The sequence below is a fragment of the Hoplias malabaricus genome, chromosome 2, assembly GCF_029633855.1.
Source record: "Hoplias malabaricus isolate fHopMal1 chromosome 2, fHopMal1.hap1, whole genome shotgun sequence".
Taxonomy (NCBI): Eukaryota; Metazoa; Chordata; class Actinopteri; order Characiformes; family Erythrinidae; genus Hoplias; species Hoplias malabaricus.
The window spans coordinates 10,116,676-10,142,107 of NC_089801.1; the positions used below are offsets into that span (position 1 = coordinate 10,116,676).

Genomic DNA, 25,432 nt, shown 5'->3' on the forward strand with positions numbered 1-25,432 from the left:
CCAATAAACCTTGTCCCTGAAAACATTGCCTATTGTTGGTACATCTGTTTGTTCAATGAACATTCAAGAGATTTAACAAATCATGGATTTGTGTTTGATTGCATTTTACACAATGTCCTAACTATTATGGAGAGTTTGTATATCTTTAGAGAGCACCCATTGATTTTTTGCTTGTATCCCCGCACTCACCAAAAAAAGTCACCTGACTAGCCTTTTAAATTGACAAAATGGAATCAGTGCACGTGATTGTTTTTCTTTTCTGCTCTTGTACTTATCCATGTTCTAATGTGTAAAAAACTTCAGTAATTCTGTTGATGTGCAGTTCTGCACGTAAGAATTTGGCACCAAATGACAATGGAAATTTGGTACAGAGACAATGTCTGCTTGTAACTCTACAGTTTCTGTCTTTTATCTGAAGTTTCTTTTATAATAGTAATGCTTATTAATAGTCTGACAAATTGTGTGTGTGTGTGTGTGTGTGTGAATGCATGTGCAAGCACTATTTTCATGCCATGGATGCAGAGAGAATGAAAAAGTGAGTGAAAATGAAAGAGAGAGAGAGAAAGAGAGAGAGAGAAAGAGAGAGAGAGAGAGAGAGAGAAAGAGGGAGGGAGAGAGAGAGAGAGAGAGAGAGAGAGAGAGAGAGAGAGAGAGAGAGAGAGCAGAATTGGAAAGCTGTCTGTGCCTGGGTTATCAACAGTTTTATCCTCAGCAGTGAAATTCCACTCCCAATGACTCTAACTAACTCCACCTGCTATGCAAAGTATTCAAAATCCCACCAGGCGTTCTTGGACATCCTGTGTAGTGTGATAGAAGCTAATTGTAATTGAGGTAATTGACAAACGTAAGCACATAAATGATGCATGTTAGCAATTTTATGCACAGCTCATAAAAAAAAGTGGCTTAAACCGTACCAAAGGACTGAGCACACAAGTTCCTCCTGTGCAGCAAAGACCTATTTGCAATTGAAATAGTAGTACCATAATAACTGAATAAAGTCGTAATGAACTAAGCATGAAAATCCTGTCTATACTCAAGTAATCAACAGTGGGATCTAAAGGTCTGAGGCTGGATTATTTTGAATTTAATCTTGTGAATAAACATCTTAAAGTTTTAGTATAAACCATTCTTTCTCCAGAAAAAATTGGCATACAGCCGAAATGTAATCTAAAAACAAGTGCCCTTGACTTTTACTTGCTGTTACTGATTTGTGCAGAAAGCAAAATATTCCTAAGCACATGGTTATGTTTATGTATTTTTTTCACACTACTGTCCCACCTCCCTACTGGATTGTTCTCTACTAGCCACTATGGTGGTCCACCGTGAGAAAGGGTGTAACCCCAATTTCTGAGGTAATTACTCGATAATTATTTACCACAACCAGGCTAATGCTGTCTTGTGTGAAATTGAGAGATTTGGAAATGGACGGCCAAAAGAAAGCCCTTTGTTTTGCTCAGTTCTAGAAAGTTTGCTGACTCTTAAAAAGCTCTATGTGCAAAACTAACATCAACCTCATGCAATAGTTCATGTGCAGTGCAACTTGGATTTCACTCATTCCCTATATGCCTTGTCACAGCAATAGCTGCTTTCACAGTATTACACTCAGATGTTCATATTTTTGTTGGTTTAAAGTTCTTAGCACCCCATGTACATATTTTGATAGCTGTGCTGCAGACGTTTGACGTGGGGGTCTTTACAGTGAGTGTTATGGTTCTGGTCTACCCTGAGTCTATGAACCTTTCAAAGCCAAATGTGAGGTTTTCACTGCAGGTGTTTTGTGGATGAAGGAAAGCTAGCTTTATTCTAGTCCATTTTTTTGATGAAAACATATACAAGGTCTGGCAAATCAAAAGTCTAGCTTATGGATCAGTCCAGAAGAGGGTTCTCTGTGGGCTAGATTAACAGATACAATTCTTGTCATTCAGAACCTGTATTGATTTTCATGGGTCAGGTGAAGAATTTGGGGGATTATTTATGAATGTGGTTTCTCAGTACAGCAGCTTGGGGAGAAGGTGAATACAGCAATATAAGAGAAGGTTGTTTGATCGACTGAAGGGTGCAGTCAGTCTCTAAGGCCTTATGCTGACTGCCTTTTGTGGAATACATAGTTCAGGCAGCATAGACTTTGAGAGTGACCTGCAAAAAATAAATGAATCAATTGTACCTGGTGAACTACATCACATGCATTTTTTATTATCTATTGAACTCTGCAAACTGTGCAAAAGTCAGAGACCACCTTAAATTATTTACACCCAGAACAGTCATCTAACAGTTATCTGCCTAGTTCATCATTCATTTTTCACATGTAGCAGAACATTTTATCACATAGCCGAGGAATGGTTTGTGTGAGTTATAGGCAGTATATAACTAAATCATTTAAGAGTCTTTAGGGGTTGTGATGTTTATTTAAATGATTATAATAAAAGTCTGCTCTTCCATTCACCTGGAGCTTGAAAGCTCAGCTCTCCAAATTGATGTTTAGGATGTTAAAAAACTTGGCTGTGTGAATCTGCCCATTTGAGATTGTAACATCAAAGAAAGGAAATATTGATGTCAGTTTAAACGGGACAAAATGCAATGAGGGAGAAGAGAAAAACAACAGAAAAGAAGGATGGAATCCTTGAGAAATTTTGCATGTGTGAGACTGAGATTTTTGTCAAGATAAAAGAGGATGTTATCTGGGGAGATTTGGAGAGGCAGCTGATGATATTCCAACGTTGAGCTTGGTGAAGTGAGAGTGGAAATAGGAATGTAGGAGTACAATAGCTAAAAAATTAGACTTTAGGTCTAATTCTGCTGAATATATGAAAACTTAATTTATAGAGGCAAAAATGTGCATTCTGTATTTTATATGGTTAGCAGTTAAACATAAATCAGCTGTGTGATTAGATTTAGTTTTGCAGTGAAATAAGTAATACATTTAAAAGAAGCTTATGCCCTTCTAGTTAGTTACTTTTTTGTATCATGTTTATAATTACATTTTAAAATTTGTTACTTCTTTCAACTAAGCAAAAATTCCTATAGCAGTAATGTTTATTAAATGAAATCCTAAGTTATAACACTATAGCCTCTTTGTATTTTAATGAGTCACATGTGAGAAACTATATAGTATTAAAACAGGTTTCTGTTTCTGATATCTTCATTCATTCATTCATTCATTCATTCACCCTGAATGGGGCACCAGTCCTTCACAAGGCGACACACACTCACCCCTAGGGACACTTTTTGAGTAGCCAGTCCACCTACCAACATGTGTTTTCAGGCTGTGGGAGAAAACTGGGAGGAAACCCAGGCGGACATAGAAAGAACACACCAAACTCCTCACAGACTGCCACCTGGAGTGGGGCTCAAACCCACAACCCCAGGATCCAAAAGCTGTGTGACAGTGACACTACCTGTTGCGCCACTGTGCTGCAAATTATTGATATCTGTTACAGTAAAAACTAAATATTGGTAGTGTTCTTATTCATGTGAGAAATATTATAATATTTATACAGTTTGATTGGTAAGTAAGTAGAGATATGGATGAGCTGTCAGCCATAAATTCTCTGTTGTTAGGACATATTTGTCTTGGCAAATAGGTGAATGAGTCATTAATCCCTTAAAGCAGATGCACAGTTCCTCTGAATTTTATGGTTCTATTGTAATCAGAGCAGATCTGACATCACTCTGGTTCTAAAATCTTATTGTTTAATAATAAAAGTGAAAAGCATAATAACTGTGCTTTAAATAAAACCTACCAGGCTTCTCTGAAAGTGAGTTTCCATTGTCAGGTTCAAGTTGTGTCAATTTGTTATCATTGTAAATATGTGCCAGACTTTTTTCTTTGGATTTTTTTTTACTGTTTCCATAATCAGGATGTGATCTTTGAAGTAATATATTTAGCATGCTAGAGTATTTAGCATTTTTTACCTAATGATCAAAAATGAATAACTTAATAAAAATGCTGCTTAGCAAATTAATGCAGAACTAATTGGATATGTGCAGTCAATTGGTATATTTTTTGTTTTATGGCTTTCATTGTGACTCAGCCAATCATTTTAGAGCGATCCTAAATTTTACTCTTTTATTAGATAATTTTAACATCATTGGGTGTATTTCGTTCCCTGTACTACAGTGCATTAATATATTAGCATTTAGTCACATCTTAGTTTTTCTTGAACTATCACTCATATTACAGTACAGAAAGTTTTTTTTTTTTTATTGCAAGTGACTTCAAATACGTTTCCTGGGAGACAATGCCCTTGTTTTTTTCTGTATTTACTCCTTCAATTTCACACAGTTTTGAAAGCAATTTCTGAAAGTGGACTGGGCAGTTCCTGTAAGTGGCAATTCCTGTCAATTCTGGTGAATGGACATAAGATCTTCAGGAAAATTAATGAGAAATGCAGTCTTTTTGAGTTCTTTATGAAGACTCCAGACGCAGCAAGTGGACCCTATAAAGTATAAATCAAGTTCGTGGATCCAACCTTGAACTGGAAATGTCCTACCATTTCATTTTGCAGCACAGCCTTTTATATCTTAAAAAAAAGCTTTAATTCTGGCCTTTCACCCCACTTTGCTTCACTCTGCTATGAAAAACAGCTTTGTTGTCTCAACCCCTTTCTGTGATTCTTTGTAGTGGGTCAGCTCACGTAACCCGCTTTTATGAAAGCAAACAGCAAAATCAAAGAGAAATCAAAAGCCTTCACTTCGTGCAGTTCCCTGTGTGCTGCCGCCCTTGTCATTAATCACTCTTTTTCAGTCTGGCACAAAGACTGAGCCAAGCAGAGCCTCCAGGTGCTTCTCTCTTGCTCTCTCTCTCTCTCTCTCTCTCTCTCTCTCTCTCTCTCTCTCTCTCTCTCTCGCTCTCTCTCTCTCTCTCCTTCATTCACATTATTAATCAAATATGCTATATGCAGGAACAGGAATGAACTTTAATATCATATTCAAAAGTTTCATGCAACTATGTTTCCTTTATATCAACTTCAGATTTGTAGTGTCACTGATCTTCTTCATGTTTGGCAGACTCCGTCCATCTCTGGAAAGTCTTCACACTCTTAATCTCCCTCCTGCATACTGAAGTGCCTTTGTTTGAGTGCGCATGCTTGGCTAGAACCCATGTTTAAATATCACAAAAGCCACTTCAGTAGACTTAACTGAAAGGGAGCAAGTCATTGATAAAAATGAGTGCCACTCTGCAAAATCAAAATGTTTGCTGATATAATTGTGTCTTTTCATACACTTGTGCATAATTGAAACTTCACAAGAGGCTTGAATGAAAGTTTTTAAGACTTTTGAAAGTGGATTGTTATTGTGAATCATAACGTTAGAGCTGTAAATCTGCATCCATGAAGTCCACCACTTTTAACTCAGGACTTAATGCCTTACATTCTGTTTAGTGTTTCTGACTGCATATTTTATCCAATCATAATTGCATTATTTTGAAATGAGCATAATATTTGTAGTGGCATATGTTAGGCAGTGTTGCTTACTAGAGATTTAAACATGCATCATTGCTGATATAATCTTCAAAAAAAAGTTGCTGTACAGGACAAGGAAAATATTTTTACATTAGCATTGCTTAAGGAGTTATTGCAATTCACTTTAACATGTTATTTGTTGTGTTAAGGAGTGTTGTTTATTTGTAATCTTAATTCATAATTATATTTAACCTAAAAAATGAACTGACTTTGAAACAACCAAGGTCAGTTTAAAAAAAACAACAAACCAAAACAAAACAAAAAACCTGTAAAGTGAGTAAGACATCAGATGGAGTGACACTCATTCAATAGATTTGACCTACAAGTGCTCAGATGTGGAGCTAACGGAGACGCTTCAGTCTCGATCTGTACTGCTAATTAGTTTTGTAGAGATCAGAAAGCCAATCCACTTGAGTGCCTTGAGCACACACACACAAACACACATACACACACACCCACATACACACACACACACACACACACACACACACACACACACACCAACAAACATATACAAAGTGAGAGACTAATTATAATGGAGACTGGAGACATAACTGCTATGGTATTTTAGGCCCTGACAAAAACTCTGCCCCTAAAGCAGTTCAGCTCTTGACCTTTGACTAAAGATTGGAGCCATGATTTCTGTGGTATTTTTTGCTTCAGGTACATCCGATCTATGACAAACAGTGTGTTTACATCAGTCTTTTTTGTCCAAATTTCATGTCCCAATTTGTGAGAGAAGTGGTACCTTATTTGGAGAATATATAATTAACTGATTTAATCAGATTGCATATATTTATTTTGCATTACTAATGTGGTGTGTATACACCTGTGCTTCTAAACATCGTTATTGAATACAAAAGCCGACTTTTCTGGAGTTTGTTTGCAGATTAACAGTTTGCAGTGGTGCTTCAAAGTCTATGAACGCTTTAGAATTTTCAGCATAAATATGACCATAAAAAGCATATGATTGTCACAAAAATCCTGTTAAAATATAAGACAAAAATTGTGTAATCTGTCATTTATTAATTAAAGAAAATGAAAGTATTACAGCTCTATATGTGTGGTGAAAATATATGAGCCTATAGCAGTTTGAAGGTAAAATAAACACCAATCAATGGAGTGACACTAAGGGGTGTAGGTACCCAATTGTATTTAAAAAGAACAAACATATATCAAAGTCTGATCTTAACATCTTTTTGTTGTTTCTGAAGTTTAGTGTCTGACAGTGAAGTATCTGTTAGCCTCAATAGTACTTGTTCATACTCATCAGCTCTACAGAGCTTGGATTTCACCAATCCACAGTCGGAGAGGCAATAGAGGACAGTCAACATAAATGTTACCTCCACAGTAGCACTCGACCAAATAAGTTGCTAAATGATTACAGAATTATGGCAGTCAAGTCTTAAGGAATATCTGTCCGTGTACAGAATCTCAAGAGAGGTTATGTGCTGAGCAGATTAACAGTTATCAGACAGCTGCCATATTGCTGCAAGTGGCAGGTCATACTATATACTGGAAGCTAAGCTTCACATACATTTACCACTCACACTTCTAATACTGAATGAATTTCTTACATAAGTTAAAGAACACTCTTAATACTCTGATGTGTTGAAGTGGGTTTTGTTAAGCTAATTTTGGGATTTGCATGTACTACTTTAAATGCCTAAAGACATTTTGTTGTCATTTCTTTATGCAGTGCTTAAAACAACATTTATATAGCTCCCCCTTCTCTGAAAATCAAGTTTTATATGTAGTAAGACTTATCGTGAGAGAAGTGAAAAGTCAGCTTTATGGCTAAGCATTCCCATTTTGATATTACAGTGTTCCAGATATGAATTCAGACATAAATCTAAACAACCAATACCATAGACTTGCATTGTGGGGTAAATTTCAAACATTACTATAATGCTAGGGCGGCACAGTGGCGCAGCAGGTAGTGTCACAGTCACACTGCTCCAGGGACCTGGAGGTTGTGGGTTCAACTCCTGCTCCAGGTGACTGTCTGTGAGGAGTTTGCTGTGCTGTCCACATGGGTTTACTCCGGGCGCTCCGGTTACCTCCCACAGTCCAAAAAACACAAATTTGTAGGTGAATAGATGACTTAAAAGTGTGAGTGGATGTGTGTTTGTATTGCCCTGAGAAGGACTGGACTAGCGTTGAGGGTTTTGAAAGCTAATTTTCAATATTTTTCAAACAAGGGCAGAGAGGGTGTATATTTTTGTTTGCAAAGTAGCTAGAGGAGAAATTCATTCATTCATTATCTGTAAGCGCTTATCCAATTCAGGGTCGCAGGGGTCCAGAGCCTACCTGGAATCATTGGGCGCAAGGCAGGAATACTCCCTGGAGGGGGCGCCAGTCCTTCACAGGGCAACACACACACACATACACATTAACTCACACCTACGGACACTTTTGAGTCACCAATCCGCCTACCAACATGTGTTTTGGAAACTGGAGCACCCGGAGGAAACCCACGCGGACACAGGGAGAACACACCTCCTCACCCATAGCGGGAATCGAACCCACAACTTCCGGGTCCCTGGAGCTGGCTGACTGCAACACTACGCCACCGTGCCGCTAGAGGAAAAATGTGAACTTTTATGTGAATTACAGTGGCAAGGCAGAACAGACCTAGTGGGTTAAAATAGATTTTGGAAGTGGACAATGTGTAACCAACTATGTTTCCCTTATGTGGCTGGACTGTTCTTCAGCAAGGAAAGGCTATGTGTCTGAAAGAGTCTAGAGATTTACAGGGATGGCGAGGCAGTTCCAAGAGAGGAGCATTATTTCCACTGCCATGGCCATTACGAAGAACCTGTGATATATCAGAACATCCAGACTGGCATTAAATGGGTAAAGAGGGGAGATCATGTTGTAGGAGAAAGGTGTTATGGGGATCTTTGTTTGGACTAGTTTGAAGTTCGTTGGGACTTTGTTGTGGTGTTTTGAAGGCTTTGTTTCTGTGGATTTGTGGAACATTTCCAGATACTGTGTTTGGTGGTTGGCTCTGGGCTTGACAACTTTTTAGTGGGCATTGAATAGGATTGAATGTGTATGGCTAAATTACTGTACTAATGCTAAAAAACATAATGTACAGTTGTTAGTAAAACAAAACAAGCAAGAGTTTTGTATGTTTGATGAACAGAGTTGAAGGTGAGCTGGTAAGCAAGAGCTGCAGAGATGAGGATATGGAGGTGGAGACTGTCTGCATATAAATCCTTTCATACTGAATGAAGGTAAAGTGTACAGTAACATATAAGTTTTTTTAAGACATAGGGAAATTTTATTCATTTTGATATGTAATTGATTACTAAAATGGACATTAAGTTTTCCTGGAGCTAGTCAAGCTGACCTCTGGCAGTGTCAGGTTGAGCCAGAAAAGGGCTTGTGTTTTGCAGATTTTTCACATGCTATGCTATTTATGCTATTCACATACAATATTATTATTATTGTTATCTCTCTCTCTCTCTCTCTCTTTTTTTTCAATAGTAATAGTCTTATGTTTAGGACTTTTTTTTATCACATTTTTAAAACATTCATTTTATGTTACATGCCTGTTTGATCAGGCCCTGATCCATGGCTCCTGACCCAATCTGTAGCAGATGAAGGTAGTCAGGCTCTTGGCTTTGGCCAGAACTGCTCTACTACCTGCTTAGATTAGTGCTACAGAAAAACCATGGCTTGAGGCTGATTGCTTGTCAGCTATCTGACAGTGCTACAGACAGCCTGAAATATCTGCTAACACGCTCCGCCAGGCTTCATGTGCGGCTTGACCCACTTGTGACATTTTAATTCACAGTACTACAGAGCTTCAGCCTTTTAAGTTGGAGCTTGATGCAGCCAGCTGTGTGAAGGTGTAGAAATAAGAGTCATCTATGTCTGATCCAGAGATGTATGATCAGATAGTTCAGTTTCATGTACGCTGTGTTTACTGTATTTATGATAGGTTTTATTATGGAGCAAAAATGACTTACCTGTGTAGATTTTGGTCAATAAGGAGACTCACAAGGAACGGTACAGTCTGTCTGAAGGCACTTACTAGCTGAAACCCAGTCACTATTAGATATGCTCCCGTAGGTCGAGATGGCCATTCTTAATATAATAGGCATAAAGGCTGCGAGCAAAAGACTAGAGATGTGTATTAGTATATGTAACAAAAAAAAGGAAATTTGTGAGTATCACAAAATATGACAAACAAAACACAAAATATTGTGTAATAGTGTACAATAATGTGTGAATACATATTACACATAGAGTGATTAGGCTTGTGTGTGAGGGTGAACGTATTTGAGAGTGTCCACAGGCTATAAATATTGGTAGATGGAAGCACAAGACTAGAAGCACAAGACTAGAAGCACAAGACTAGAAATTGCTGGTGGACGTAGGTAAAAAACTGCAGATCCCAGAGTGCATTGCATTAAGAACACTGAGGCCAGATATGGTGCTGTACTCTGAAAGTAAACAAATAGTTTATTTCATAGCGTTAACAGTTCCATTTGAGGATGTAGTAGACGAAGCATTCAAAAGGAAGAAGCTGAAGTACATGGACTTGGCGGCTGAGATGAGGGAACGTAGGTCGAAGGCACATGTTAGACCAGTGGAGATAGGGGATTTGTAGCCAAGTCTGTCCCATTCCTGCTTGTGTAGTTTGGCATCAGGGGCCAGAAACAAAGGGCAGCTGTGAAGGAGTTCTCAGAAACAGCTGAAAGGTCTAGTCAGTGGTTGTGGATAAGGAGGACTCAGACTAGTTGAGGGAATGCACTGTAGAGGTGCTGTTGTGGTGGTTGGTGATGTAGCACGTAAAGATCACATGGAACTGGTGGCACTGAGTATGCATTAACGGTGCCTGCCTTAGTCACCAGGGAGGCCAGTGTGGATTTATGGTTGTTGATATTTAAGGGTATGTTAGGACTGTAAAGTTAGCTTGGAGGGGGTCGGTCTGGGACGACAGACTTCACTGTTGAGCCTTCTGGAGGTGTCATGGGCTTAATTCACCAAAACAATGGCGAGGAAAGGTGCCTAGCTGATGACCCCTGTGAAGAGCTAGTGATGCAGTGGATGGTTTGGGTATTCATATGATGGGCTCAATGAGTAACCGTAGACGTTAAGGTTAGCTGGTTGCTGATCGGATCATGAATGGCATGTATCTATAGGATTGGAACAATAGAAATTATGTAGCTGCCGGTAGGAAGAGAGTGGGGTGGGCTCTATGTGAAGTTCTAATGGATTGACAAGCAGTTACAGACAATGGATGAATGAACGAATAATTTTATTTTACTAATGGTATTTGGAGAATTTTGGAGAAAGTAACAGAAAAGGTAACTTAGAGTATTTCTAAATCTTTCAGTGTAACTGTTTGTAGGAAAAACCTGTCCATTGTAAGTAAAATAGTGATACGATTAGTAGCAGTTACTTTAAACCTTTGACACCTTCAGTAAGAACCCATTTAGCATCAATGAGAGGATAAATTCAGCAACATGTTGACAGACCTTTTAAACACAAAATTAGAAAACAGAACAAAACAGGAGTTTCTAAAGGTTGAAGAATGGTTGAAAATTATCAAGTAAATGTGGAATTCAGTGAAAAAGTAAGGTTAGGACACCAGCTTTTAAAGATATTTTCTGTGAAGCCCTGTCTCTTTTGAAATGTAGACTTGGATTACAGGTAAAAGAAATAGTAGTTTTTCTATTCCTTCTCCTAAAACTGAAGTTAAATCTTTTCAGTTGTGCATTTTTTTGCACAAAAAGACACACAGATATGTAAAATATTTAAGAATATTATACAATGTATTCATAGACATTTCCATTCTACATGCTTCATTAAAATTGACAACATTTTAAATGGGCTTTCTCTTTCCAAACTGCCAGATAAAAACATAATTTCCGCTTTCTCTCTCTCTCTCTCTCTCTCTCTCTCTCTCTCTCTCTCTGTCTCTTGCTCTATCCTTGCTTCTGTTCAGCAAAAGCATCCACATTTAAAGATCCCTTTTGCATGTAATAAGACACAATTATCTCCTCTGACCTCTTTGCTTTGATGAATCATTAGCATCGCAATGTAGACTAACTTCATTAATCTATCATTCCTGCTTTGTAAAGGCATGTCTGAGTTATGGAGATGTGCATATTTAATCATGTAATATCCATAATTATTTTTTGTACAATGTTAATGATCATCTTATGCCTGCTGGTGGAATGTTAATATCTGCCATCATCTTCCAGCACTGAACAGATTTCTCTGCCCTGAGTTGTTGTTTATGGAGTAGCCATGATAAATGGGCTAAGTGCCTAGCAATTGTGGAGTTAAAATTTGACAGGAATGATTAGGATTTGAAAATATGCATGCATGGTATTAACCCAGACTGTATTGTTGATGGCCCAAAGAAAAGGTCACGGTTTGTCTCTCGGATGGACTACAATGGCAGCTAAATACCAGAACCAAATGCCATGAGCGTGTCACTGTAGTCACCATTGATAGCTTCATAATATTTTCTTCCTGCTGTTTGTATGCTAATACTTTTAGCAGAGTATGGGCTCTTGGTCTTCATGATGCGAGTGGATTCCGTGATGCTAGTGGTTACAAAATCCTGTGCAATTCGTTACAGTACAACTGTGCATATTGAGAATGGTATCTAAATATTTACAAGCCCACATGTTGCTATGCTTCACAGAAGCAAGCTGCTTATTAATTCAGTGACATCTAAGGTATCAAAGGTCACATATTCAGTTGGGGTTTTTAACCTTTGCCTTTAGGTACAGTGATTCTCTTGACTGTCTGAACCTTTGATGATATTATGTGAAATTACAGAGAGATGTTGTTTTTAACATTGGGACAATGCATATAAAAACAGAAAAGCTGTGACTTGTATATCAATCAATTTTTACCTAAAACAAATGCCTAATATTTCAAACTAAATATTTAAAATCATCTTAAACAGATTACACAATAATGCTTGTTTTTAAAAGGTCTAGAGAATGGCTGATATTTTATGAGAAAGGTGGACTCAAGGCTACTACATTGCCAAAACCACTAAATAACTAAAAGGTTGTACTTATACTGAGAAGTCATTTTACATGCATCATATAAAAATAAATATTCACATGACCCTTGCTCACTCAAATTATAAATTTATATATCACCAAAGCATACTCAGAATATATTACAGGATCTATGTTTTGAATACATTTATAATCTGAGATTTTTCAGTTTAAAAATCACCCCCAAAAATTTTTATACATGTGAGTACATCGTTGAAAATAAGAACAGATTCAGTACATACATTCTTTGTTTTGCCCAGTTCAGGCTACTTCTAAGCTGGATAAATTTGCGCACACTAATTGCACGTTTTAAGTCTTTTATCTCTTCTGGAGCTATTAAAGCATAATAGTCCTTGTTAACAGCTACAAGCACAAGTCTTTACTTGCAATTGAAAAGCTTTTGTTTAAGGGCATGTCTCCCCTGACTATTAGTGTGCAACATTTGCTCTGGCCTAACAATTTTCTCTAATTGCTGTGCAGTGATTACAAGTATCACATGACCAGTCAGTCTGAAATGACAAAAACAGCATCTTATGACCAATTATCCTCATTTCGTCCTCTGAAAAAGAGTATTAGAATTGCCCTTGCTGTGTTTTGGACCAGTTGGGTATGTTGTTGCATTAGAGATTTGAAGTATTTTTCTCCCTCGGACAAAAATGACTCATTCCTGTCAGGGTGCAATATTTCATTGTGCCTTTCTCTGTGCACTTTTAAATCTGTCAAACGACACCTTCATTATATCAGAGTCAAGGCTGGTAGCTAAGAGCTAAATGACCATGAGTTTGGAAGTAAATGGGCTCCCAAATGACTTCTATAAAGATAAGATGTCTCATACATCAGCTTTGTTGGTGTCAGCTTTGATCCCACAATGTACACATGCTTTAGAGTTCATGCGGTGATACTGTAATGTTGTTTGGTATGGCTGAATAAGTAAATTGCTGGGTTGCCTGTGCCACACACCACATTATTGCTAGTGAACCCATCAGGGTTTACAAACTCTCTCTGAAAGACTGCTGTGGGTATGCTGCTACTAGTCGCAACATGATATTCACCTCATTAATCAATGAATTTCTTGCAAATTAATAGCACGAAAGTAAGCTTAAGTGATTAAACAGTCATTATAGATTGTTTCATTTTACTGGAAAAGCTTTATTTTAAACATATGTTATATTTCACACCCTCACTTCATATATATATATATATATATATATATATATATATATATATATATATATATATATATATATATATATGTATGTATGAAGCCAGCCAAGTTCTGCCAGCCAGCTACCGCGACCCTGAACTGGATAAGCGGTTACAGATAATGAATGAATGAATGAAGCCAGCCACTACCTCTGTTCATTTTGAGGTTATTCAATTATGAAATATGATAGGACAATTCAACAAGCTGGAGGAAAACACCATCTTCCCAGATGTCTCACATCAGGCCAACATATACCTGTACTGATCAGAATTGTTCTTATGTGATAAGCATTATCATTTCTTAAATATTCCTGAATGTATAAACTGGGCCTAGATTCACCAATATTACCCATAAAGTGAAGTGTAACACATGTTTACAAATGGTTACAAATTCAGTGATATTAATTGTAAAATGTGTATCTGTTTGAAGTATCTTTCGAGTGTAAATGTCTCTGATGCCAATATTTCATTGTGCATTGCAATATATGTTTATATTCTGATATAATATTTGATGAACTCTTTGAAATCTCTATATTATTTACTTATATATTTACAGTGTTGTATTTATTGAGTATAGCCTGTTTTAGAATCCCTCAATGGTCAGGAAGTATGAGTCTTCTGCTGCAGACTGTGCAGCTATGAAATGATGTAGGGAGGAGAGATGTTAACATGCAGCACAGGGTATCTTCAGTGTGATGCAATATTTCATCTTTTCCCAAGCTTCTGGGCAGACTAGTTCCTAAAGGTTTTCTTAAAAAGATTTGTGAAATGATGGACCCAGATTAACTTATTAATACTTAAACTGCATGGTAAAAGTTTGTGCACACATTCACAACCCATATTTACTCTGTAGATAAGTGGACATATAGCTAGTTTGTTTGTTCACTGAAAATTGTGAAATATTGTCTGCATTGTTTGCACGATCAACCACTATTTTCCTGATATTCAAAATCACCGTAAATATACTGCTGCACAGCAGGGATGTGTGTATATTGTTTGATAAGAGTAATAGATTTGTCCTCAGATGGTTGTCCATGATGGCTATTTGAAATGAACTATGTAATACAAAGAAAAAAAAATTGAAAGGCCATATTTCATGTTTTAGAAAAGACCTTTGGAACCATTTGTCTCCAGAGACTCCTTTAAGTCTGGTTGCTGGTAAATGCTGGCAAATCAAAGCATTTTAATGCTGAGATCATCACAAGCCATGCATCATTTTGGAGCCTGTATGGGAAAATGCCTCCTTTAAATCTTTTTACTATAGAAACCCTCCTTACTGTAGATAAAAAACAAGCTAAATCCCAGCATGCCTGACCGCATGTAATTCATCCTCTTCTCTTGATTGTGGTTGGTGTTAGCTGATGGCTGAAGAGTGTGGCAGCATGTATATGTTCAGTAGCTGCCCTAGTTTTAGGGCACATATGTCTGGGGCTCCACCAGAAGCTGTAGCTCGTGCAGGGAGGTCCACAGCTTCTTTATTACACCCTACAGACGCTATACAGAAAAATCCTCAAGCCTAAATAAGATTACTCATGCTATACCTAGCAGGTTGTAGAGAAAAAAGGAATGTGCAAAGAATCTGATGGGGAAAAAATACCCTGGTAAGTGTAGACATGTAGGAATTTGGAAAATAGCTTTTTCTTTGGTAAGTAGTGTGCCATAGTATTTTAGCAAAGGGTGAAATTGAAATCTGAAAATAAACTGTATTGGGGTCTATGAGCAGATTCACAGAGAAAGCAGACTTTTAATTACAAATTTATGTTTTGAATGTAGATGATACTTTATTGATACTAAATATTTTTTGTTAATTTATTTAAGTGAATCATTGTTCTTAAAATATACTTGGGTAATAAACTCTGCTCATAATAATGAGTTTGCATGGGTTTTTTGTGAAAAGATCCAGCCACTGTGTCTCCTTTCTGACGCATGGTCTCAGCATGTGGCCTAGCAGACATCATCAGCATGAAATGCAACTATTGCTCACACCTGGGGAATGTATTGATTTCTGAGTGTGGAAGTGGATCGAGAGCCTACTGTTAACTCAGATGGGGATAACTGCATGAGTTTTGGTTTATAAGGGGTCAAAACCCTTGGATAAGATTAAATGAGTTGGTTCGTCATTGTCAAGCCTAATTATGTAGCACTAATTAACAGTGACATTAATTATTTTGCCAACTATCTTTCTGAAAACTACATTTGTCTCTAAAGACTGAAAATGAAATAATTACATATAATTTTTTTGCGCTCAAATGAAACGCGTTACGCCCTCTAAAGCACCATTCCATAGAAAGTGAGTAAAATGTCAACTCAAACGCCTGCGAGGCAGAGAGGAGTATGAGTCATCTATTTAAAGTGGAGGAAAAAAGACAAAACAAAACAAATGTAGTGGTTCCATCAATCAACCTGCACCCCTCACTTCAGAGAAGGTCTCTCTATGTGCTGGTGTGCTTGGTTGTGTTCTTTCAATCGTATTACTTGGAGCGTCATTATGATTTAGCTTCAGCATTCTGCCAGCTCCTTCCATTTGCAAGATGATGTTCTTGGAGAAGGTTTTTCATTTTCTGAAAACATCTCAACCTATTGTTGGCCTAGATGAGTGTGTATGTGTTTGTATTTATGTGTCTCTGAGCATGCAGCTTAATGTAGGCACCTCATGTTGGCATGAGGATAAGGTAAGTTTAAAGTTTAATGGAATCCACAACAAAAAAATACAGAGAAAATAAATAAATAAATAAACAAAAGGTCAAAGAGCCAAAGGATTTCCTTTTGGTGACTTGTTCAATAGTAGATTTCAGCCTTAGAATACAGATTTTGACTAAAAGGTATTTAGTTGTAAAACTAAAAAAAACATAGATGTAATTTTCTAGTGGATCTTGTAGTCATATTGCTATCAGTAAATAATTATACTCAAATCAGAAACAGACAAGACCCTGCAGCTGCATTAATTTGCATTAATTTAAAATCTGCAGAACAAGTTCACCAAGAGGTAAGTCCAATATCACTACACTGCAATAACATTCAATGTGTGGATCTCCCCACTGAACTAAGCAGGATGTGATGAGGTGAAATTGCAAGTGGAACTAGAGGGGAAAATTTGTGAACAAACTTTGAATTTGGCTTGTCACGTATTGCTAGCATAATTGCACCACCTTAAAAGTGTGCCATTATATTTTGCAAGCCACCTTAAAAAATCACCCATTTTATTTAAGCTTCCGTCTTAAGTAAGGGACCACTTTATAGAAATGGTCACATTAAAATAAATACCACCTTAAAAAGTCTCCCATTATATTTTGCAGGCCCCACCTTACAAAACCCCACTTTAAAAATCATCTAAGCTAATCTATCACTTTATTTAGGCTTCCACCTTAAATAAGTGACCACTTCATAGAAACGGTCTCATTTAAAAAATACCACCTTAAAAATGATCCAATTATATTTTACCGGCCACATAAAAAATTCCACATTAAAAAAATTAGCCATTTTATTTTGGCTTCCACTTTAGTTAAATGACCCCTTCATATAAACTGACCAGTGGCAGATGCTGGTCTTTCAAGGAGGGGAAGCTCAATTTCGGCCTACATCATAAAATGTGTTGGTTTATTTATACGTAAATTCTACCCTCTGTTCCTTTTCAAGAAAATGATCTTTGACCCTGTCGTACCAACAAGGCGTCTTTTCCAGGGACTTGACTAGTGTCCTCTCAATGGCCAGCAGAGCTAGGCTGCTTAAATGGCCTTGGCCCATGTGAAGTGTGTCCACCTGTGCTCCCACGGATCTTTACACCAAAGGATCGCTGATTCGCTCACTTCTCTGTCAATCAAAAAGGGATTCAGCCTCAGACAGATCATCCAATCATCATGCAGAAGCTGAGCGTACGGGCCAGCCGAGGCCAGCCCACTGCCCCATAGACCCCCAGAGACGCTGAGCGTCAGATGGGCGGGACAAAGCCCAGCATTTATCCAATGACTCGTCTCGTTTTGCTGCACTTCGCTGCTTTGCTATTGAACTCTGTGGACGCTCAGCTTCCACACTGTTTAAATCACTGTGAAACTGCGGGAAAGCCGCGTCTTTACCAGTGATAAGAAGCTGATACTGAGCAAAAGTTGAGTGCGTTGTAGTGCATATTTATTCAATGACATGTACCCGCAACATTATATATTTGATCACTTATTTTTTTACATTTTAGGGGAAGCTGAGCTTTAGAGTCGCCTTAGAGCAATCGCCACTGAAACTGACATATCTTAAAAATACCACCTTAAAAAGTCTGCCATTATATTTTTCCTGCCACATTAAAAAAATTCACTCTGAAAAAAATTTGAAAAAATTCAAATTGTCATTTTCAATGTTTCATATAAATAAATAATATGTAATAAAACAGGAACATGTTATGTTTTTGTGTGTTTCTGGGCCTGTGTTTGGCTCTGCATTAATTATGTTTCTTTGCTGTTCACAAGCTCAGAAGGACAGTTCAGAACTTGGCAACATTAACAGGTATTATATCTCACTCTGATCAGACTCCACAGTAAACAAAGAAATTGTTTGAAAACATGAGAAAACATGGCTCTGTCATGTCCCTGACTGTTACGATGAAGTTTTAGGGCCATGCCATTGAAAAAAAATGATTCAGAGAATAAAGGAATAAAGTCAAAATTCTGAGAAAAAGAACCCTTTGGCAAACAATTTGGTGCAAGAACTGTGCAGACTGAGCAATAATTGTTTGTGTTATGGCAGTGTAAAAACGCACTGAAATTTTAAAGAAAGATGTGCTCACCTGGTCAAAAAAAACATTGAAGTCTTTGGGGCCTGGGACATTCCCTAGTACTGAACAAACACTGATAACTCAAAAACTCTATCGTGAAGTTATTTTATATTTATAGGTCTTAAGAATGGGGGATTTTCCCACCATTTAAAGTTTAAATTAAGTTTCTAGGTGAAAGTATAAGGATTTTAGAAGAAAACGTTTAGCTGAAAAAGGCCTATTTACAAAGACAGAGTTAGAGTGGATTATGACATCACTCACTCTAGCCGTCCCCATTCAAATGAATGGAGGGACATTGAAGGAGGGATAAAATGAGACAGATGAGTGTGATTGGTCTGAAATTTGACATGACAGGTGCCATTGTGCCCAGGTCTCACCTTGTGAAAACTTGTGGTCATAGCTTAAAACTTGAGTTGACATTGTGGTCAATGTATTCCAGTCAGATCACTTCAAAAAGCACAAGCAACCCAAACTGGTATAGGATATATGACCATGTGAAGTTTCGTGGCCGTATCTTGACAAAATCCTAGGAGGAGTAGCATTTTACATTTTGAGCACAGAATAATAATAATAATAATAAGATTTCGAAGAACAGTAATTTGGCTTTGATGAACCAAATTAATTACATCTTTAAAGCTCTGTCCCTACATTCCAAATGCTATTAGGCTATTCGGCATTGATTTATTGCACAAACCTCACATTAACTAATAGCAATATAGAGTATTTTTTTGTATTATGTTAACTAACTTACTGCGCTATAGTAATACAGGCTTCAATTGTACTGTTTAATTATAGTGATACAGAAATTTACTGTAGAATTTTTTTCTGTAGTTGTGCTGTTAATTTTAAAATTGCTGTAATGTACAATTTAAAGGCAGCAACTCACATTTGAGAGTATAAGTGCATGTGTGCTGCGGACCACCGAATTTTCAGGCGGGGCGTGTTTAATTATGAGCGTGTTGTCTCAGCGTTCTGTAATGTTTGTTTTCTTGATTTTTAGAACATTTTTTAGCTTATTACATCATCTTGACCAAGAATAAATGGGATTCCTGCTTTGCATCCAAAATAGTTTGGACAGGTGGTGTAACAAATGTTACAAAATGTTTGCACTGGGCTTTAATTACCATTCCTAGCCTTTGTTTATTTAGAGTAATTTTTTTTGTGAAGATATTTTTTCTTCTAATATGAAAGTTTACATGCATGATAGAACTGAGCAACTTCTGTTTCTCCAAGCTAAATTTGGTGCATAACTGTTTCACAAACTCATTATTTATAATTATTATAGCCTTGTCAGATAGCTCATTGTTTAACTTACTTAATTTACTTTGTACCGGGATCTTTAGCAGTCATTATTTTGAAAGAGTAAACGACATGTTGGCTAATTTTGATGGTTACAGAATTTTGTGAAATCTTAGTTGAGCAGTTGTGATTAAAGTTTTTGTATGTTTCAAACGTGGGGCATAATTATGCATGTATTAGTGATAAGGAATTGAATACTATTTTAAAATGAAGATCCCAAAAATGCTGCAAATAAAAAATAATGATCAAATAATTACTTTTGGTTCCTTAAAGAATTTCAAAACATTCCTGTTGAGTAGTTGCCATCTGTAGCAAAGTATTTTATGGACATAAAGTGGTTCTTCTGTGCCATGCTTTAACAAAAATTTTTGTTTTTGTTTACAAGCATTCTTATAATGTTTACACTTAGTGTTTTTAATAGGGTGGCAAGCTGGCGCAACAGGTAGTGGCGCTGTCACACAACTCCAGGGTACTGAGGTTGTGGGTGCCTGAGTGTGAGGAGTTTGGTGTGTTCTCCCTGTGTCCGCGTGGGTTTCCTCCAGCTGCTCCAGTTTCCTCCCACGGTTCAAAAACACACGTTGGTAAGTGAATTGGCTACTCAATTGTGCCAATAGGTGTGAGTGAATATATATAAGGGTGTGTTGCCCTGCGAAGGACTGTTGGCCCCTCCAGGGTGTTTTCCTGCCTTGCTGTCAGTGATTCCAAGTAGGCTCTGGACCCACTGCGACCCTGAACTGGATAAGCGTTTACAGAAAATGAATAAATGAATAAATGTTCCTAGGGAGAAATTGAGGAGTATGTCTCAAGACGAAGAGACACTTACTGTTAAACAGTTGAAAAACTGCTAGGGAAACATTCAGGTCTGAAAGTTTCTTTTGGCAAAATAAATATCCATTCAAATGCAATAAACAAATGAAATGAATAAACAATTTATGGTCCCTTTTGCTGTTCTGCGGTCTAAGTTATAATGCTTTTTTTATGCTGAGTTAAAACACTGCTTTTGGTTCAAAGTTATTTTCAAATAGCAGCTCTCATAAATATGATTGTCGTGAAGCTGTTGAGACACAGTTTTGGTTCAGGGAGGCCTAACTTGCGTTCTGTGGTTATTTTTTTTAGGCCAGACTGTATTTTTAGCAACTTTCCTGTGTAAGTGTCTGCATATCCCTGTCACAGAGCTTTAACATTCAGCGGAGGTACCATGTGCCTGAGGCACTTTTTCCTTATTTGAAACATGCTGTCATCATTTTGAAGACTGTCTCCTTTGACATTTTCCCATTTATTTGGTGCTGCTTCTATTACTTGCAACCTACGAGTTAGTGCCCAACTACTTGTGCCATTTCACAGCTTGTTAGATGCTTCGTATAGTGTATGAGACTCAAGAAATAAGATACTATTTTAAATATCTGCTATAAGTAATGTATTGCTTAAAACAGTATGTGGCATGTAAGTAATGACTTACTTAATGCAGAGTTTTTTGTTTTTTGTGGATCTGAAATGTGGATTTATTATGTGTTGTAAAGTGTATATAATACGAATACAAAGAACCGTTGTTGTTTTTAAGCTGGTTTGATAATAACTATTTTTGTGGTGTTTGTGTCTATGACACACATCCTTTGTTTGCACGTCAGGTGAACCCAAAATATCACTGGGTTTTTAAAACAACACAGCCGTAATTATTTATGTTAAAATAATGACCAGATCTAGACTTTATCTAAATTAAAACCAATATACAGCATACAGAGCAAATAGCAGCCATTTACCTTACTATGTTTGTTTCATTTTTTTTCCATCGCTCTACTGAAGTGGGGATTTGGGGGGGGGGGGGGGGTCGGGGGTCCATAACCTACTCTAAAACTCACATATGGCAGTTTCTGCAGTTCTGAGCCCAGAGTAGCTACAGCAGAGGCACTTTTCTCAGTATTACAGGTCAGTGACGCATCACAATTATTTTAAAACTGTAATTTTAAAGTAAAATATTATGTTTTGTTTAAGTAAACAATTAATATAAATCTAAGGAACTTATAGTAGTAAAGAGCTAACACTATAAATGCCAAATCCGCCGAGGTTAAAGGTAATCTTTTGGAGAATTACCCATAATGTGTGAATACAGTATATCCCAGGATCACACTGATATGTTATAAAAAAAAAGACACTTTATAATTATACAAACAGTGATTTGCAAATTAATATATTGGCCCATTATGTCAAAGCACATCCCTTTTCTTTTAGTTTTGTTGTTGTTTTAACCTCTTTATAATCCTGTAATTCAGAAAAGGCCTTGTTTTCCCTTTAACAGAGTTTCCTCTGGCTTAAAACTCATGACTTTTTCATTTCATAAAATTACAATGATGACACCTTTAGATATGAGTATCTCATATTTCACAGACTATTTCCAAGTTAAATACAGTATGTTCCCTAAATACTAAATAAACAGGCTTGATAGGAAATAAATCATCTCTTGTGTAAATGGAATAAATGTAGTGTTCATCAGTTTCCACAATAATTTCCACTATTTATGCCAAAGCTTTTATCAAGTTTATCAACCCATTCCCAAATTGATAACTTTTGTTAGTGGTAGCCAACTGAATAGACAAGAGTGTTTTATTGTGTGCTTTTCCTTTTTAATAATCAGAGGTAAAAATTGGTTCAAGCAATTTCAAGGCCTCTCTCTCTCTCTCTCTCTCTCTCTCTCTCTCTCTCTCTCTATATATATATATATATATATATATATATGTATATATTGTCTTTATTTCTGTATGTCTGTATGTATAGTTTGCTACTGTGCAGTGCAGTACAGAATTCAAATGTGCAGTGATTGCAGAGTGAAATAATAATAACAAAGTGCTTTAATGTTTTGTCAGAGGCACAGAGCCATTTCCACCATTACGTAACTAATAAAAATTCAATTTTGGGCCTTGAAAGCACTCACAATTAAAAATGCACCTTTCTCTGATGCACGTCTTGTTGCGTCATTGATCCTGTGCAATATTACTGTCATTTGTTGTCACGTGTTATATTTTAATGGAACAAAATAATAGTGGGGTCTGGATTCAAAGGTTAGATCAGACCCATGGTGGCGTACTCGAAGTGTGAGTGTGAATGAATCATAAAACGAGATGTGTCCTCACTTCTTTCATCTTACTCAGAACCTGCCTGTTCCATCACTGGAGTAGCTGCTCACATTCTGTCAGTATGCATGTTTTATGGCCTCTGTGCAGCAGTTTTTTCCCGGGCCTAGCGTAAATCATGGGGATTTGTGTGCAGAAGACGAGAAGCCTGGCTTCAGTACAGCATCTTATCCCCTCTTGCATACGGAGACATTGAAATGTAATTGTCATGTTGAAATATTTGTCAGCTGACCATGGAAGATGAAAGTGAATAATGAAGGCTCCTGTGCTGTTTATGACTTTATGTTTACCGAAAATACTTCAGTGCAAAGGTCACTGAAATGACTGTAAAAAAAGGACAGAAAGCTCAGTTTGATGACAACCATGTAATTTGTATTACTTTCAAGCCTGTTGCTGTAATGGTAGCTAGTGCTAACCTTATTTATATGTTTACCTGTTGGCTTTTCTCTAACTGAATATTTTCCTGTCATGCTAATGTGAATGTTGACTGATACCTTAGAAGATCCATTTTATGTTTCCCAAAAATGTGTATGTTTCTCTTTGAAAAACCATCTTTTTCTATAAATAAACTCATAAACCACTATATTAAAACAATTTTGGCCATGTTTCTAGTCTGTGGTAAACTACCGAAAGTTCATGCTGAATATGCTGAACCCCAGCTAAAAAAAACTATATCATCTGAATTGTGAATAGGTTGGACTGCTTTTAATGTTTTTATTAAATCTTTAAAACATTTGCATCCGTTTCGGGCTCATATTCTGTTGATATATCTTAGGTTAAGCTGGAAGCACTGGCCGACTTATTACATTGTAAGATTGTGTAAGTAATAGACTGCTTTTTCTGTTTATTAGTAGCCCAACATTTTCATATTTCCTAATAACTGATGAAATTATATTTTTGCTTTACTTCATTCTTAAAAATACTTCTCTGAATTGCCTTTGTACTGATTGCTAGACCTGCCTCATATCTTTGGTCTGATACACCTATTTTTTAAAATGTCAGGATGCCCTTCTTTTTTATTGGGATTTTGGTGAATCAGGTTTCTACACTCTACTACTGCTAAATAGAGTTCTCATGGTAATACAAGACATTGTGGCAGCGTATCTGACATAATATATTAATGTGTCTGTATGTTCACTCAAATATATCAATTATACTTCTCAGAAAATCTTGTGCTTCAGATATAATGCTTGGTTGGACCTCTTTCTGAGGGCTAATAATGTTTGATGGCTAAGTGAAACCCTAGACCTGACTGAATGGGACATCAGGTTTTACTTTTACAAAGTGAAGATGCCTGTGGAGCATAGCCATCGCCTTAGTCCATCTCATAAATCCTCTGACTTCCAGTTCAGCCTTCGGGTACAGTTCTGCTTGATCCTTTAATACTGTGTCATAACTGGGCCATGTAATTGGCCTAGTTTAGCTTATATGAGAAGACAAAAGCAGGATCCACTGAAAGCCACTAAAATACCTCCACAGTCGTGCACAGCATTTTTGACATGAATTAAAATGGGAATCATTATTTAATTTAGATGCAATGAAAGAAATATGGAAAATCCACACCAAAATACAGGAGTATCTCCCTGCTCCACAGTGGGGGTGATTTAAGGAGATGCATCTGGTGTAATTAGCTTGTATTGACAACAGAAAGGAACTGATTTGATCTGGATTTTTTTTATATGTTCCCTATGGTTTTTACTCACCATGCACCCAAATACCACACAGGACTATAAATAGTGTTCATGCTCCGAGGTGTAGTCGGAGCTACCAAGAGCCTTTCTTTCAGCACCCATTTCTCTGGCCAAGGACAAGGATCACAATGTTCTTCTGCAAAGACATCAAGCCTTAGCTTCTCCTGGGCCTGACACACATTTCAAATGCTATCCATCGGCTCCAGGGTTCATCCATTCTCCTTCATATGCTATTTGTCTGGATGAAGTTGCCTTATCTTGGCAGTTACCGGTGAAGGAAACAGATGACTTATGCTAACCCTGTGCTAACAAATTGGTCACAACTAATTCCTGTTCTGCTTTTTGCATCATGAGCTACTCTAATGTGTTATTTTTATTTCATGACTCATGACTTGTGTGCTGCATATTCATTATGTTCATGTGTACATAACAAATACTGTAGGATTGTTTTCTGCCCAGCAGAGCACCTCAGCTGGATGTGTTTAAGACCTAGATATAGATAGACAGTTCCAAATCATTCTGCCATATTAGTAAATATGTTTGGAGAAGATAATACCTGTTTTGGTCTTGGCACATGCGAATAGAGACTTGTTATAAACTGCAGAGCAATTTGCTCAGATGTTTTTGTGATTTCATTAGCATCCAATTGAAAGTAAAAACACAAAGTAATTGGTTTCATAAGGAGAATGGAATGTAGGAAGTGCATCTGCTTGTCTTTGTATACTTGAGTGAGCTGTAGAACAAGCTCTGAACAGGGTTGTATGTATAGTATGGTCCTTGTGTATGGATAGGTTGGCCTGCCCTCTCCTCTGGTGTCTCAGCCCAAAAATGTCCAACAAGTGACATATGAGTT

At 37.1% G+C, this 25,432-nt stretch overlaps 1 protein-coding gene across 9 annotated transcripts in view; it reads left to right on the forward strand.

Moving 5' to 3' along the window:
* Positions 1 to 25,432, forward strand: part of ctnna2 (catenin (cadherin-associated protein), alpha 2) — a 564,720-nt gene that overhangs the window by 14,419 nt on the left and 524,869 nt on the right. The window contains exon 4 of one of the 9 annotated variants that reach the window (XM_066656026.1): positions 8,611 to 8,701. The exons of the other annotated variants lie outside the window; for them this stretch is intronic. The gene's annotated coding sequence lies outside the window, so the exon portion shown is untranslated. The remainder of the gene's footprint in view (positions 1 to 8,610; positions 8,702 to 25,432) is intronic. 9 annotated transcript variants of the gene reach the window in all.